This window comes from Urocitellus parryii, chromosome 8 (genome assembly GCF_045843805.1).
Source record: "Urocitellus parryii isolate mUroPar1 chromosome 8, mUroPar1.hap1, whole genome shotgun sequence".
In the NCBI taxonomy this organism is placed as follows: Eukaryota; Metazoa; Chordata; class Mammalia; order Rodentia; family Sciuridae; genus Urocitellus; species Urocitellus parryii.
This window is the reverse complement of record NC_135538.1, coordinates 130,717,605-130,735,187: the sequence shown is the minus strand read 5'-3', so window position 1 is coordinate 130,735,187 and position 17,583 is coordinate 130,717,605. Positions and strand designations below refer to the sequence as shown.

Below are 17,583 nucleotides of genomic sequence, written 5' to 3'. Positions count from 1 at the left end.
CCATGGGGCAAGGAAATGAAAGGTACACATGGCACACTCTTTGAGGTTACGTGAGGCACGCTCCTGTGCAGACAAAATGCCAGTTCGCGTGCAAGCCGGTAGCTGGGTCCCTTGGAAAGCAAGGCACACTAGCTTTCAGCTCTCACGGTGTCCACCTTCCGCAGCAACCCAGCCCTTCCTCTCCCGGAGAAGATCAGCCTATCCAAGACTCGGCGCTCGACTACTGGGCGGATCGATGTGCTCGGCGCTCGCGGCGGGCGGAAGTGTGGCGCCGGCGGTTGGACGGCAGCGGTCCGGAGCTACTGGCGTGAACTGCTCGGACCCCAGTCTTTGACGCTGTAGTCGGCGGCCACAGACCGACGGGAGGTATGTGTGGGCCTAAGAGATCCTGGCGGAGGGCGCACCGCGGATCGCACTGTGAGGCCGAGTGGAATTCGCGGCCGCCCTGCGTCGGCCCAGGCCTTGGCTGCGAAGGGCTGGGGGCCGCGCGTCCCCGGCCCACCCGCGGAGGGCACCTGCAGCCAGGCTCCGCGCCACCTGACGCCTAGGCTCCATGACCCCTACCGGCCTGGGTGCCTCGGGCCCACCTGCCCCATTGTGCCTCTATGTAGTTGTCACTGGCAGGTCTGAGTTTACTGGTGAAAAGTGAACGCGAGGCACATTTTATCTGTTTGCTTAAGTATGCATCCACTTAGGGCTCTAGGACGCTTACTAGGTGCCTGCAACTTTATCTTGGCTTTTGCACCTATTTGATCCTTAGAAGAATTGGGTAGGTGATATTAGCTTATCCCATTTTACAGATGGGAAAATGGCGACTCTGGTTAAACAACGAGCCTGAGTTCATATATAGTTTCTCCAGTGATATAACTATTGTTGAGCGCACAACCTCCTGGAAGCCTGATGATATGCGTGACCTAGTATCTCAAGATTTTGTAAATAGGCACTTCTTTAATTCCAAGAAACTGTTCTTGAGAGAATTTGTTTTTAAATTGTTATTTTTAATTTGCTAAAGATGTATGAGAAATTTTGTTCAAGTGTGATATATTTATGAAACTGTTAGTCTGTTCACATTTTAAAACAAAGTCATCCACACCTTAATTAAAACATTTGGGTATCCTGTAGTGAAAAGCTAGAGCAGAGAGTATGTGGATCCATCTCCTAATGCTTAATAATATTTTGTTTGTAAATGTTGGTGTGTGCTGGTCTAGTCTATGTGTAACAGACTCCTTTAATGAGAAAGGAATTGAAAGCCAAAGTCTTCCCAAGGATGATTTGTGTGTGAAAAGTTGGTGAATCACGGGTTGAGATAGTGAAGATGATGTATGCCTAGTATTTACATGTTCTTTTCTTTTTTTAAAATATTTTATTAGTTGTTGATAGGCCTTTATTTACTTATATGTGATGCTGAGAATCGAACCCAGTGCCTCACACATGCTAGGCAAGCACTCTGCCACTGAGCCACAATCCCAGCTCTACATGTTCTTTTCTGTTTAAGTAGAAGCATTAATTTTATGTAGGGAAGCAGAGGATCCTCCAGTATAAGGAACAATTCTTGGAAGTTTCAGAAAGTTATTTTTTATCAAAATTTTAGTTTCTAGTACTAGGTATCATTTTAAACTATAACCTTTCTAAAAGATGATTATTAACCTCTGCAGTTTCTTTTCATTCCACAAATATTTGGGAGCTCATTATTTGCAAATCTTAAGATTTCTGTTTACAGAAAATGAAATTGATACTCATACACAGGAAGTCTTCTAGTAAAGGACTTGGAACAATTTCTAAGTGTCAGGTAGCAGTACAGTGAGGGTATATAGGAAGTACTAATTAAAAAGTTCTCTCTCGATTACTTTTTCACTTGTTCTTCTTACACATCTTTTTTTCCTTTTGAGACAGTGTCTCACTGTGTTGCTCACGCTTGTCTGGAATCTGGGGCTCAAGTGATTCTCCTGCCTCAGCTTCCTGATTGTTGGGAGTACAGGTTGGCACCATGCCAGGCTTTAGTTTACTTATCTTAATCTGGCCAGGGTTACTAGTATGTCACCTGTCACATAGTAGGTTTTTTTTGTTTGTTTTGGATACCAGGTGCTTAACCACTGAGTGACAATCCTAGCCCTTTTTATTTTGACACAGGTTTCACAAATTTGCTTTGGGCCTTACTAAATTGCTGAGGATGACTTTGAATTTGCAGTCCTCCTGCCTCAGCCTCTGAGCTGCTGGAACCACTGTTCTTAAATGTTTATTGAATGGGTGAGTTTTAGACTGGTATTGAGTAGGGGAGATTTTGAAATTGACTGGAATAGGAAATAACATTGATCATTCTGCCAAGCAGTATGTTAAAATGTTGAATGATCTTAGACCCTGGGGAATGTGTTCTTGGACCCCCTGGGCTGCTCCTGAAATGCTTTAGAGTAGGTTTATGTTAAAAGAATAATTATTGAAGCAAATATACAAATTTGAATGAATTGTAGAGAAATTATGAATCTTGAAGCTGTGTACACACCCATAGGCATTCTAGGATCTCAGTTTGAAAATTACAGAGTCAAAGGTAGTTTGGTTTAGGAGTTAAAGCAGCCATCACTAGATCTTGGGCTACAACTGGCCTGGTTGGCACTAGCTGAGTTCCTTAGTCTCTTTGGGCCTTGGATTCCTGTGTGTGTGTGTGTGTGTGTGTGTGTGTGTGTGTGTGTGTGTGTTTGTGTGTGTGTATTCAGAGACTATATAAAGCTAGATTTAAAAAAAATTTTTAAATATCTTCATTTTATTAATTTATTTTTATGAGGTGCTGAGGATTGAACCCAGTGCTTCACATGTGCCAGGCAAGTGCTGTGCCACTGAGCTACAATCTAGCTCATAGATCTTCTCTCTTGAAGAATCCTTTCTGCTTTGAAAATTTCCAACTCAGTTAATCCTATAACCACTAAGCACTTGTCTTATTCCTGTATTGTGTTAGGGGCTATAACTATTGATGGACTAAACTCTTGATGGATAGGGATTAGTTTCAGTTATTTTTGTCCCTCCCAGTCTCAGCATATGCATGATATACACATTGTAAATAAAAATATTAGCCTGGATTTAGAATGGGCATTTTTGTCCTCTCAATTAAATAACAGCACAGAACTAAACTGCGTGTAAGAGTAGCAGGAGCTCACAGGAGGGAAGGATCTGGGAAAGCTTTGAGGAGCTAAGACCATGATGGGGCAAGGTGTGTGAATATCTGGGTTCTACACCAGGAGCAGAGGCCCAGAGGCTACTGCGTGAGTGGATTTTGGGTTATGGAATGCCTTGAAGGTGAAGGCAGAAGTGTTTTGAACTGATCTGTTAGGCAATGGTTTTGTATTGAAAATTATCTTAGGCAAGCTCAAAAGCTTCTTGAATATTCTTTAATATTGATGGTAATATTTAAGAATGGAGTGGATCATTCAGTTTGCTTTTTTTTTTGCTTTTGGATTTAGCAATTCCTTTTAAATATTTTCCACTCATATTAAATTTTGGTGCTAATAATGAAAAGGACACTGGATATCTGGATTTGGGAAGCCTGGATTTTCATTTATGAGAATGTCAGCTATTCAGGCTGGATCAAGAGAGTGCCTACAATGGTGCCTGGCATATAGTAATCACTCAGGTATAAGTGCACAGTGTTGAAGGACTCTCCATTTTCTACTGCTAGAAGTACTTGCTTTGGCATGGCTGTATGGCTGTAAGCATGGATGAATTTTTTCTTTCTTTCTTTTTTTTTTTTTTTTGGTATGGTGGATTAAACCCAGGGGTGTTTAACCACTGAGCCACATCCCCATCTCTTTTTATATTTTATTTAGAAACAGGACCTTGCTGAGTGTTTAGGGCCTTATTAAGTTGCTGAGACTAGGTTTGAATTCATGATCCTCCTGTCTTAGCCTCCTGAGCTGCTGGGATTATAGGCATGTGCCATCGCACCTGGCATGGTTGAATTTTTAAAGGCTTTTTCTAGTTTTAAAATTCTGTAATTTTGGAGGGTGTGTAATTTAACTTTAATTATATTATAATTTTCCTGAAAAATAAAATAAGACAAAAAGCCAAGATTATAATCTTTAATGAAAGCCCTATGTAACATGATTTACATCTGTGTAAATGAAGATCTCAGCAGGAAACAGAATTAATGCCAGAATGTTTAAATGAGGAGGCTTTAATAAAGAGACTACTCACAGAGGTGTGTGAAGGGTTAGGAAAAGAAGTGAAACTCAAAGAGAAACCAACAATTGGAAGGGACAGAAGGAGAAAGTAGAGCCCACTGAGAGCTAGTGATGTGCGGGTAGGTATGGCTATTGACCCAACATGGTGCTGGGGGCTGCGGGGGGGGGGGGCAGCACTGAAATGCACCAGCCTTGAAATTGGTCCCCTTCAGAAATCCAAAGCCCAAACCTCCCACTCTTTGCTTCTAGTGTTATCTTTTTATCTTTCATGTTCCCATCTCTGTTGTACTTTACCTCTTTAGGAGGTTCCATGATCTTCAGTCACTTTCATTGCCCACATGCTCAGTTGTTTCATTGTCCTTGTATATAGCAATTGTCTGGCAAGTTCTCAGCCCTGCATGATCTCAGCTCTTTATCTTCTGTTATGTTTGGGTCTTGGTTGTTAGAACCAGTTGGGCAAATCATTGTATCTAGATTTGTGTCCCTATAAATCCTTGGTCCCCAGTCTCAAGTGGGCATCAAGGAATCTTTCTAGAGTTGTTCTTATCAGCACCTGTTTCCAATCTCCATAGAATTTAATTTTAGTATTTTTTTTTTTACACTTTTCAAACCTCTCATCCATTTACATCATCTACTCTCTTAGCACATGTTCTTGCCACCTGTTTCAAAAATAATAATGGAGCTGTCAGAGTAGAATCCCATGGTTTCTCTTCAATTTTTAACTTGGTTTATTGTTTTCTTCGTTTTGAGGATTTCTAGTTTTTTTTTTTTTTTTTGGTCAGAATCTCTGCCTCTTTATTGAAGGGATCTTTCCCTTCCTGCATTTTCTCATCCTTTACTTCACAGATCAGTTTAACTATGTACATTCTGAGCTCCTTCTCTGACATTTCTTCTGCTTTCGTGTTGATGGATTCTGTTATTGGAGTATCTCGGTTTGTTTGGAGTAATTTGTTCCCTTGCTTTTTCAGGTTGTTTGTGTGTCTACCCATCTAACAATATTAATCTGAGGCAGTAGACTTATAGTGTCCCTGAAGGTTTCCAGTATTTCACTTTCGAAGAATCAGGGTTTCTCGATTTCATGCCATGGAGCAGCTAGGAAAGCGACCCTGTCTATTCTGCCATCTGAAAAGCCCAGGCTTATCCTATATTTTATCTTGTCTCCAATGTTCCTTCTTGGTCGCCTAAGGCACATTCTCTTTCCCTTAATCTGTACCTCTAAACATTGTTGGAGGAGGTCAGATTTTTTTTTCCTCATCCATAAATAAATACATTAATTATTACAATGGCTATAATAGATAAAATGGACATACTTATTAAGTTCCATTTAATATATCATTTAAATTACTAGATTTCTCCCAAGGGATTAAAATGTAAACACCTGTGCTTTCAATTATTTTTTGTTTGTAGACATAAAGAAGGAAAAGAGGTCTAAAGAGGGCCAGGAAAGCAGGATGCATTATTTCTTGTTAGTTCACCCTTTTTCTGTAAACATCCCTTCTGAGATCATGAGTCTTCTTAGGAGGATCTTTTATGAAATACTGTTTGGACCCCCTGGATTCTTCCAGGTTCATTCATGATTGGTTTTGTTAACCATGACTTTTGCATTGGAGCAGGAAGAAAAAGGATTAATTTAGAAAACTGGACCACAGAGGTTCATGACCTTGATTCTGAAACTTGCTCCACCCTGTAAAAAATTGTGGTAATGCTGATGTAACTTGACCCTACCCTGGAAGAGTGGAGTCTTGAGTTTACAGAGTACTAAAGAAAGGAAAAGCATTCCTTTGAACCCTTTTCTCAATATTTCTGGGAGATTCCTTTGAGTCTAGCTCAGCCTAGTGGTTACAGATCTATTCTACAGGAGATTGGGTGTGCCTCAAGGACGACATGAGTTCTATAATTCTGTTTTGTCATGAGTGTCCTGAGAGCCTAGCTGAGTCTAATTTTGTGTTGAAAGTCAATAGGCAGCTCTATAACCAGATCTTTCTGGGATTGGCTGCTACCAAAATGGCTTTGGGAAGGGTAATGCTACTTAGTGCTTTTTAAACATGGCTGTGAACACAGAGAGCTAGAGTGGATCTAGGGTCTGAGATTCAACTCACATTTCTGGTTTGTTCCCTGGTGATGCTGATATTGCTAGAATGAATAGCATGTTAGGGGATAGGGTAGAGTAGGTGGACTTGAAGGGTTTTTTGAGTGTCTTTTAGGGGAAATGTCCCATTTGTAAGGCCTAATCTAATAAGAAAATAGGGCTTTAACATGATGAGAGACTTTTTGGCCTACTTATTGAAGTTTCTCCAATTCTTAAGTGAATCAGAACTTATATTTTCCCTGTAGCTGAGCCTTGCTTCTTCTTTTTTTTCAGATATCACCTCTGTTACTTAAATCAGCAGAACTCTTCTTTACTAAATAGTAAAAAATATTGCTTTTATGGTTCTAAAACTCTTTGTTGCTTGTGGTTTCATTTTCTGATTTTTTTCTTAATACTATTGCCACTAATTAATTTGTTTGAAGTTTTGTAAAGAAAGAACAATTTACTGTCTTTAATTCTACCAGTAAATACTTTGGAAAATTAAGATTATGTCAATGCAACATGGGGAAATCATAAAATTTTATGGTTTCTATTGCAGAAACATTTTCAGTTCATCTTTGTGGGCTTGGTTAAATGAAGAAGTGAATGGGTTGAAAGTAACATAAATCTATGAAGAAAATTCAGTTATTTAGGTATACGTTATAAAAAAAAGTCACCTTTTGTCTTTCTTTAGTGAAATGCTTTAATAATGGTAATTTTCTCTTTTGACCTGTGATGGATAGGAGGTTAATTGATGTTAAATGGGTGCTTTGTTAATCCTTCATCAGCTACTAAATTGGTACAGGGGAACGGGGTCAAGACTACACAAGGCCATGACCAGCTTGTTTTCTCAGAGGTTTATGGTTCCACCCCTCCCCCGCTCCTCCAAACCACACACCATTCCAGCAGTTCGGAGAGGAGACTCTCCTTTGTCCCCCTCCCCCTTCTCTTCCTCCCATCCCCTTATCCTTCCTCCCATCCCCTTATCCTTCCTCCCTCCCTTCCTCCCTCCCTTTCTACCTCTCTGCTTCTGCCGAGTGACAGCTTGTAGATGTTGCGTGCGAGGCAGTTCAGCTGGCGCTGTGTGGTCTGAGTGTGTGGTCTCCAGCTCAGCCGAGAGGTTGCTAACAGGGTGGATGAGAGAGAGCAATACTGTTTACTTTAATTTATTTCGGATGCCGGAATTGTGCCCAGGGTTTCTCCTAAGCTTGATTCCACAGCTAGCAGTTTCAATCCCTCACAGCTGTGGTGCAGTCTGAACTCTAGGCTGGCCTCTCCAGACAGGCACTTTCCATAGCATCTGCCTGTTTAATCCCTTGTGGCTCAGAAATGTTAATGGCACTGCTGAGTGCTGTGATTATTTTGCTTTCACTATGTCAAGATATATGGCCTTGAAGAAATTTCTTTTGAGATAGAACTAGAGAAATAAAGCAGAAATTTTAAGATAAGTGACAAAGTTTTGATGTATTTTTAGAAATTGTGAAAGTTATTATACAGAATTTGGATCAAATTAATCCAACTGTGCTCATGTAAAAGAATGTTGGAATTAGGTGACATCTGTCATGTTGAACAATTTTAATGAAATTAACCAATTTAAGCTGACAGCTGATTTCTTGACCTTTTTGGAAAATCCACATTGATTTTGGCATGCCCTTTTACTGTAGTTATTATATTTGTCAGCAGTGATATTGGCTTATTTCATCATAAAGATTTGGCAAGTTGAGACAAATGAACTTTGTTTTTATGTCATAATATAAATTTAGGACAGAATCTTTTTTTAAAAAAAATTTTTCATTATGAATAGCTTAGTAATATTTTCATGATTTTCTTCCTTTCTCATTCCTGAACATTTTTGTTGAGATTGTCAAATATTTTGTTATTTGAATAAACATCGTTAGACTTTTAATATCAGTTGGGATTTGCCACTGTTTAGCTTCTTCACTTCTTTTTCTTCCAGGGTAGTCTTGCTGGAGTTGTGTTATTGTCCAGAGAGTGCTAGAAAATCTGGGCTACTAACATCTTGATCTTCCAAAGGAGTCAAAAAAAAAAAAAAAAAAAATATATATATATATATATATATTTTGACTCCTTTGGAATATATATATATATATATATATATATATATATATATATATTATATATATATAAAACTAGTACTTCTGCTGCTTTTATTGTTTTGTTTTGTTATCTTTAGTCCTAAATTTCAAACATGAACTCAGTTCCATCAAGGAGAGGGAAAAGCCTTCTCTGTCTTTGCCTTTCTTAGTATTGGCTGAGGTTTTCCTTTGTTTTATCTGACTTGGAATTTAGTAGTGTTGAATACTTTTTTTTTTTTTTTTAATGCTAGCATCTCATATTTCTTTTCCTTTTTTTTTTAATTGAGGGGGTTGTATTTTTGGTGGTAACAGTGTTAATCTAATGCTCACAAGAATTTTGAAACACTGTATATCCACAAAATTATGCAGCTATCATCTCTGTCTTAATTCCAGGACATTTCTTTACTCCCACAGAAAACCCTGAACTCATTATCGATCCTTTTATATTCATCCTCCCTCCAGACAACCCTGATCTACTTTTTGTGTCTATGATTTTCTTTATTATGAACTTTCATTTAAGTGGAATTATAAAATATGTGCCTTTTATGTCAGTTATGGCAAAATGAAGTCATTACCCTATGATATTTACCTAAGAAGTAAAGATTCTCTTTCTATAAACAGAAAATATTGATAAATGATGGTTATAGTTAAATAATCATAAATAGAAATGATTTATTGTATTTGCATTTTGTATTGTATTTGTATTTATTGTACTTGTATTTTGGAAACTTGGAAGTGTGAAATGTTCTAGGCTTTGATAGAAAGGATAGAAATGACATGCACTTTAGGGGTAGCATAGTTGGTACCTGTTCCTAGCCTTTTCTGAGTTGACCAATGTCAGTACTAATTGGTTGCATAAAATTTGATGTAGAACTAAACTAATAAAATCTGATTGAGCTGAATCCCTCTATTTCTACCTTACCCATTATTGGGTTGAATTCTCCAGGAATGAAGAATAAGCCTGAGAAGGATCAGGCTTTTGCTTATTGGGAACTTAACTGTTTTCTAGGGCAACTGATTCTCATGGAAATGTAGAGAAACTGTAGAACCACAGCAGATGGACAGCATTGTAAATGATAACATTTTCAAGTACATTTCTGTTGAAGACAAATTTATCTTCGAATCTAAGAAAAAATAAAAACACCCTCTGAACATTTTATTATTTAAAACTGAAAATCAAGAATCTTTTTATATGTTCTTACCACTGACTTTTCCTCTTTTATGTATGGATGTTTTAAATTTAAAAACCAAACTAAACAGTTTTGGCTTAGTTCTTATAGGGATAAAGAATGGTTAAAAATAAATCTGTAGAAAGATTTATGAAGGGGTAAAATTAATTGTAGTTTAAACATTTAAAATTTTGCCTTGTTAAAAGAAATACATATTGCCTCAAAGATCTAGAACTATCAATTAGAATTTCTGATTTTTAAGTAATTTTGTACGGAAGTATTAATAGATTATTAATCTTTTCACCTTTTGGACCTTACCATTAAAGATTACATTTGAGCTTAAACCATTTTCACCCAAAGATGGTACATAGAAAAGGGATTATTCTGTTCAGATCTTTGTGGTTAATTTGGATTCATCTAATTCTTTTATGTGGCATGTTCTGTATTGAGAATCAAGAGAAGCTGTCATGGTATATTTTAGAATGTAATTAGGGTATTCCCAGTTTCTGTGATAGTTTTGATGATAACTATTACGGCACAAATTTATTGGTTTAAGAAACTGTATGGGACATAGTACAGAATCAAGGAATAACATCTGTCCTGAAGAAGAAGAAATCTAGCTGACATCCCTTTGAAAGGCCATATCTCATGTTTTCTCATAGCTGGGCTTTCACATGGCCTTTGAGGTTTGTAGTTTTGTTATTGAAGAATCTAAAGAAGAGTCAAACTAGAGAGTTGATGTGTTCTGAGATCTGTGTAGCTCAACCACTAATTTACTGAGTGTCTGGCCCTGTGCTAGATGTTAGAGAAACACACATAGGATGACAGTCCTAGACATACCCACTGAGGATGACTTTGTAAAGGAGCTTGACACAGTAATTCTTTTTTTTCACCCACCCACCTGTTTCTTTAATGTAGGGGATATTGTAGTTGTTATAATCCCTTTCTTAGATAATTAACTTGTAGGAGAAAGGAACAAGTCCAAAAACAAATAAGCAAGCAAGCAAAAAACCATTATGAGGCAGAACTGCCAAGAGGAGTCATCATGTGGTCACTGCCTTACATCCCCTTCCAGAAGGGCTGCTCCACATGGTGCTCTGGGATTAGAATTTTCTGTGCAGTATATAACCTATCTACATTTCTAAAAATTATATTCATTTCTAAAAATACTAAAATTTCTAAAAATTACATTCGTGCTGTTGACTCAGGGAAAACAGTACTTTTAGAAATTTATCTAAACACATTTTTTTCCCTGATGCCTCTACCCTTTTACAGTCTGATTGTCTCAATGTTAGCCCCTTCTTAATGTCACGCATCCTTCTTATCCTTTCTCTGTATTCATCAGGCATATATATTTGTATAATTCTTTTTTTTTTTAATAGCATTGGTTGTATCCTGCTTCTAACACATCAACTAATTTTTTTGAGACTATGGAAAAAATGAACTTGGGCTGACTACAGAGTCCTTTGTAGACATACAAAATAAAATATTTGTGGAAGAAATGTGTTTGGAGTTTGCTTTAAAGTACTTTTTCAAAAATATGAAAAGGACTTGACTAGATGGGGTGGTTGAAATAGACATAATGCTAAAAGCTGGTTGATGGAAACACGGAAGTTCACTATGCTAATCTTTCTTGTTGTAAGTTTAAGACTTCTGTAATAGAAAGTTAAAAAAAAAAATCACTGGGAAAATCAGACCAGCATAGAGCTAGAGCCTGACTTTGAATTGCAACTCTACTACTTATTAACTGTGAATTTGTTTACTTGTTTTTGTTTTGTTTTATTTTTGAGATGGCGTCTTGCTGAGTTGTCTAAGCTGGCCCTGAACTCCTGGGCTCAAGACATCTTGCTGCCTAGCCTCCTCAGTAGCTAAGCTAGAGGTGCATGCCATTACATCTCACTACCAGTTTCTTTCTTTCTTTCTTTCTTTCTTTCTTTCTTTCTTTCTTTCTTTCTTTCTTTCTTTCTTTCTTTCTTTCTTTTTTTTTCCCTTTTAGTTGTAAATAGACATAATAACTATTGATTTTTTTTTTTAATGTGTTGCTGAGGATCGAACCTAGTGCTGCACGTGTGCTAGGCAAGCGCTCCACCACTGAGCCACAACCCCAGCCCCATACTGTTTCCAAGCTGTTTCCAAGCTGTTTAAGTGATTAATAAAATCACTTACCATTTTAGAATATTTCCTTCCAGAAGCTTCTGCCTATTTCTTTGTGTCTCTATTGCCTTTCTCTCTCCCCTCTCTCTCTCTCTCTCTATCTATATTATCCAACTGTCAACATTTGTGTCTTTTTTTTCCCCTAAGTTGTTATAAGTATTTTTTGGTCTTGCATATGTTTTTAATAACATTTCACTTACTGCATTAGTATTTCCTTGATTGGACCTTCACATTTTACCTACTTCATTTTCTAGGTGTTTGGGATGCCTCTCACCACTTGTTATAGAAAATTTCTATATCTATTGGGATTCTTCATGCCTGATAATCACCAGGCTTGGGTTATTTGAATCATTGTTCACCTTTCAGGAATATGTGTCTTTGAAACATATTGGCAAATTCTTATTTTTCAGTGTTAGAATGATTTGTAACATAGAAACGCTATATAGATTCAGCAGACAGACATGATTGTCTTAAATATCTTGTGTTAATAGACAATATGGAATCTCAGTTTTTGTTTGTTTCTCTGATGTTGATTTCTTTCACGTTTGCTTATTCCTTGCATCTCCTTGATTCTGAATTGTCTACTCTGCCTTCTCTGTTTCTTTTCTCTTAGGGCCTTATATTTTTTATTGAACTTTGTGAGGTGTCTATGTCTACTCATATTTTGTGATATTGAATATTTTCTCAAACTTCCTTTTTGCTTTTCAATTTTGGTTGTCTCTCTTTAATTAACCTAAAGAAGATGTGCTTCTCTGTCCTCCTACTCTGAAAGCTGTAATGTACATTTACTTTATGTTTGTCTAGGTCTTTTGGTTTAATTAAAATTATATTTGACTTTCAAATAACTAGAAATTCTTTAATTCTATGGATTTTTGGAGTAATTTGTGTTAGTCAGCTTTTCATTGCTGTGACAAAGTACATGAGAAAAAAAAAAACAAGAAAAGATTTATTTTGGTCCATAGTTTCAGAGATTTTAGTCTATGGTTACATGGCCCCATTGTTGAAGGCTTGTGGTGAGGTAGAACATCATGGTGAGGAGGATGTGGTAGAGCAAAGCTGCTCACTTTCTAGCAGTCAGAAAGCAGAGCTGGGGGTGGTGGGGAAGGAAGATGAAAGTGCTGGGAACAAAATAAACTCTTCAAAGGCATACCCCCAGGAGTTTCTTTCCTCTAACTCCGAAAGTTTCCATCACTTCCCAGTAGCACCACCAGCTGGGAACCAAGCCTTCAACACACTATCTTTTGGGGGGCATTCCAGATCCAAACTATATCAGCAAGCAAGAAAATTATGCTTTTGACTATAACTGAAACATTTTGGGGATTGAGGTTAATATACAGAAAAGAAGATGCTAAGAAAGCATTTTTTGTTTGGAATGAAGTTATACTTAATTTTGGCTATACTATGTCTAATAGTAAAAAAAAAAAAAAAGTGTTTCGAATTTTCCCATCATATGATGAAATGCCTTACTGTAGCTTTAAGGTAGTTTGCCCATTTGATGCAGAGCCCTTATACCAGATTCTTTGGAGGTAATGGTGATTTCTTATGGTTGCTATGTTGGTTCCAGCCTCTTCTGCCCCGCTTCTTAATCAGGGTATGTGGCAAGAGTTCCATGTTTATTCTTGGCCTAAATTATTTTCTGTTTTAAGCCAGATTAAAACCATCTTCTTATATAGCCTTTCTTATCCAGCCTTCCAGAATGAAAGTACATTTAATGATTTATCTAGTTCCTGAGTGTACTTATAGTTAGCTTTTGATACATGACTAATACTAGTACTATATGATCTCAGTATACCTCTGAAGTTAGTTGTTATTCCTATTTTCAGATGAGAAAATTGATAAGAGATTAGAGGGCCCTGATTATGTTGTATAGATAGGATTTGAATTTATGTCTTCTGACTCCAAAGTAAATGTTTCTTGCATCTCTTCATAACTGAATAAGTTGGTTTGTGTGGCCAAAGTGGGGTGTTGGTGATACTAGTGTTCTTTACCTCATGTAAACTTGGTAGTGTTCTTAATGCCAGTTAGTATCTCTCACTTATGCTTTATGGTCACACTGAAGAGCTGATCAGGGAGGTGGTAACTACACTTCTGAAAAACTTCCTTTGTGGTGCCCTACTTCCTTTTTTTTTTTTTTTCTCTCCAGTCCTAGTAATTGAACTCAAGCTTCAAGCATGCCAGTGCCAGGCAAATACTTTACACATGAAGGACAACATGAAGAGAGGGTGTGTGTGTGTGTGTGTGTGTGTGTGTGTGTGTGTATGTGTGTGTGTTTATAAGCTCACCTGCTGAAGCCAAATTGCTAGGTGGGAATCCTGCTCTGCCAGAATTAGTAATGGAATAATAGGCAAAGTATTTAATGTGCCATTCTCATAGAGGAATTGTGAGGATTAAAAGTTATCACATGGGGCCCGGCGCCATGGTACATGCTTGTAATCCCAGAGGGTTAAGAGGCTGAGACAGGAGGATTACAAGTTCAAAGCCAGCCTCAGCAAAAAGTGAGACACTAAACAACTCAGTGAGACCCGGTCTCTAAATAAAATATAAAAAATAGGACTGGGGATGTGGCTCATCAGTTGATTGCCCCTGAGTTCAATCCCTGGTACCCCCCAAAAAAGATATCACATGGGGAGACCATAGAAACATGTATGGATATAATAATGATTCAATAAGTAATATTGCTTTTGTTATTATTGATTGATGTTGAAGATTGGTTATCTGTTGATTAATGGCCACTTGTATCCTTCACTTAATATTTGTATTGTTTCTTTTTATCAATTGAAAAAAATATTTTTCTGTTTCTTTGGCTTGGTGCTGGGGATTGAGCCCAGGGCCTTGCATATGGTAAGTGCTCAACCACTGAACTATACCCACAGTCAGAAAAATGTTGTAAATAAAGGCATGAGCCCTGTTTATTCCTAAATGAATACCTCAAATTGTAACTTTGCAGTACACATGAAAACTTTAGCCTACTGAATAAGGAATTAAGATAACCAAAAAGTGTAGTGTGAGGATTTGGAGAATCACCATGAAAACATGTGCAGAGTCCCAAATTTCAGAAGTAATGGGTAATGTGATGCTAGGTTTTCTTCTTGTACTCTGGAAAAATGAGGGGTCAGGTATGCTGGATCTTCCTATCTGTGTTCTGTCATTAATCTGCCTTGGATAAATGACTATTTTGGCTTAAACTAGGATGTATTGATCAGGTTATAGCTCTCACAGCCTAGTCATTTTACATTCTTGTGAGAAAACTCTTGGCTATGAGCCCCTGTAAATATCAAAAAGAAGTTAACATACATCTAATCTATAATAGGGTGATAGGAAGAAGGGAGGGGCCAAAAGCAATACCAAAACACAGCTTGCAAACACTTCCTGTAACTCTGCATGCTGCATCTAGGACACATGGCTGTGAGGTGTTATTTCCAAAGAGGTGGGGAAGTCCTGTCCATTTGACCTTGCTGGTTGTAGCCCACGTGGCCTTTCTTTTAGTCTGACACTCTCCACAGCCAACAGTTTTCCTTGGCAGACTGTCCACATTACTGGCATCTGTAAATTCTCCATTCCACCTTTGGCTTCATCTTCACATATTCATGCATCACCCTCCCAGGGGCAGCCTGAAGAAACTCTAATGCTGCTACACTTTGCCTGGCCTCTTAGGCTGCTTTCCTTTGAAATCTTAGTGGAAGTCTTCATGACCCCTTAATTTGAGCATCCTACATTCCTGCAAAACAAGCACCACCTGGATAATGCCAAGGTCTGCTGCCAGCTTGCCAGTATCTGGGTCCCCTGTAATCATAGCTGCAAGTGGCCTCAGAGTGCCTATGTTGCTCAGCATGATGGAACAACTTCTTAGGCTTCCTTGTGCTAAAAGGACACCTTGTAATCTCTTCTCTAAGGAATTTTCTCTTCTGTACCCTGAAGCCTGCAGTGGGTGTGGTCTTGTAAATACCTGAGAAGCCCTCCATTCTCTCTGTGCAAAATACTTAGCATCTTTTTAGGGATTGTTATCTCTTCAACAAGCACACCTTCCTTGGCCTCAGCTTTACATGCACTTTTCTGGCCAAACTGCAAGTTTAAAAAATATTTTACCTCTGCTTTTTTGCTTCCAATTCTCACAGTAATCCTGGTTAAAAGCTTAAGCAATATCCACACCACTGATGGAAAGCTGTGCTATCTTGATATTTCTTCTGCCAGATTAATCAGTGTATCACTTTTAGATTCACCCACACACAAAATCTGAGGACACAGGCAAAATGTAGCCAGATTATTTGCCAGAATGCAACATGTGTGGTCTCATTTCCCTCAGAAGCCTCATAAACACAGTCTATTCCTATTGGTATTCTGGTGTTCACCCATAATCTGTGCTCATTATTCTAAAGCTTTTCTAACCTACATTTCTAAACCTTTCAAAACTCCTCCTGCTAACCAGTTCAGAAAAATGACCCTATTCTCAGTACCAGTTTATAATTAGAGTTTTTTATCACAGTAACCATAATACCCAACAAGAACAGTGTAAACGAGGAAAAGTATATTTGGGGCTCACAGTTTTGGAGATCTCAGACCATAGAGGTCCTACTCCATTGCTCTGAGTTCAAGGTGAGGCAGCATATTATGGAGAATGCTCCCACCAGAGGAAAGCTGCTCAGCTCATGGTGGGATCAGAAAGCAGAGGGCAGGGAAGGAGCCATAGGGAAGATGTACCTTTCCAGGGCATGCCCTTAGTGACTCACCTTCTCCAGCCATATTCCACCTGCCTATAGTTACCTCAGTCCATTTAAAATAGGATTAGGATACATTATCTCTCTCACAATCCATTCATTTCACATTCTTACGTTGATACAGAAACTTCCAAAGAAACAATGCTATTACTGTGACCAGATCCCCCCCTAGAATAATTAAGGAATTAAGAATTTCTAAATATATTTTGCTTTTTTCCTGCTTCTTTCCCACATCCTCAACCTTGAGACTCTCTTTATTTCGTGGAATTGACTTTCAGACCAGGAATGGCTGAACATTGAAGTCCGTTTTAAATGTTGCTCTAATTTTCTAAATATGGATTTTGGATTAAGCAAGTTATAGGAAGTTACTCTTACCAGCTCTTAATACTCTTTGGTCATTTTTTGACATCACACCTCCCTGTTTGGAGCTGTAGAGGGCTAATGCAGATATTGGAGTGAAAGGGCATCACAGGGAAAAAAATGGTCAGATTTTATAGATTAGAGTCTGGTTGTGCAGGATCTCCAAGAGTTAAATTTGGGGATACAGGAAAGACAGACTGAGTCTCAAAAGAGAAGCACCCAAGAACCATTGGAATTCAGGAAACATCCATGAGTAATTGAAATGCAAAACAAGCATTCATGAGCAACTTAGCTCATGTTCCTAGCTATGCCCTTGGCCTGATCTTTTAACCTGTGCCCTTGCCTGCAAAAAGTAACATGAAGGTGATAAGCAAGTGCAGCAAAAACTGGCAGGAAATTATATAACTCCTCCCTGACTCACCCTCTAGCCCAGCTCCGAGCAAATGTCCCTTTATAAGTATTAATAACCCACACCAAGGGGTTGCTTTCATTCCCTCTGGAGATGGCCTTCGTTCTCCCTTGAATGTGTATTCCTTGCTTTACTCCCAAACCTTCTCACTCAAGATGGCTGGCATTCTCTGTTAAGTCTGTATTTCTTAATGTATTCTGATAAATGTCTCTCCCTTGAGATAATCCACATTCTCCTTTGAATGTTTATTTGCTTTCTTAAATAAATCAGTGGCTCTGACTGGTGTGTGCTGAATTTCTTTTTTTTTTTTTGTCATGTATGCCTCTGACCCCACTTGTTCTGGGTTGAGGCCCCCCTCTTTGGGAAGTCCTTCAGTGACATTCCTATGACCAAGGTAAACAAATAATTAAGGATGATCATGGTGGTGAGGCTGTGAGTTTAAG

The 17,583-nt window shown here is 38.2% G+C and overlaps 1 protein-coding gene across 2 annotated transcripts in view; it reads left to right on the top strand.

Moving 5' to 3' along the window:
- The first annotated feature begins 246 nt into the window (after positions 1 to 246).
- The window catches only part of Exoc2 (exocyst complex component 2), a 197,043-nt gene continuing 179,706 nt past the window's right edge, over positions 247 to 17,583 (top strand). For both annotated transcript variants that reach the window (XM_026398921.2, XM_077801565.1), the window contains exon 1: positions 247 to 366. The gene's annotated coding sequence lies outside the window, so the exon portion shown is untranslated. The remainder of the gene's footprint in view (positions 367 to 17,583) is intronic.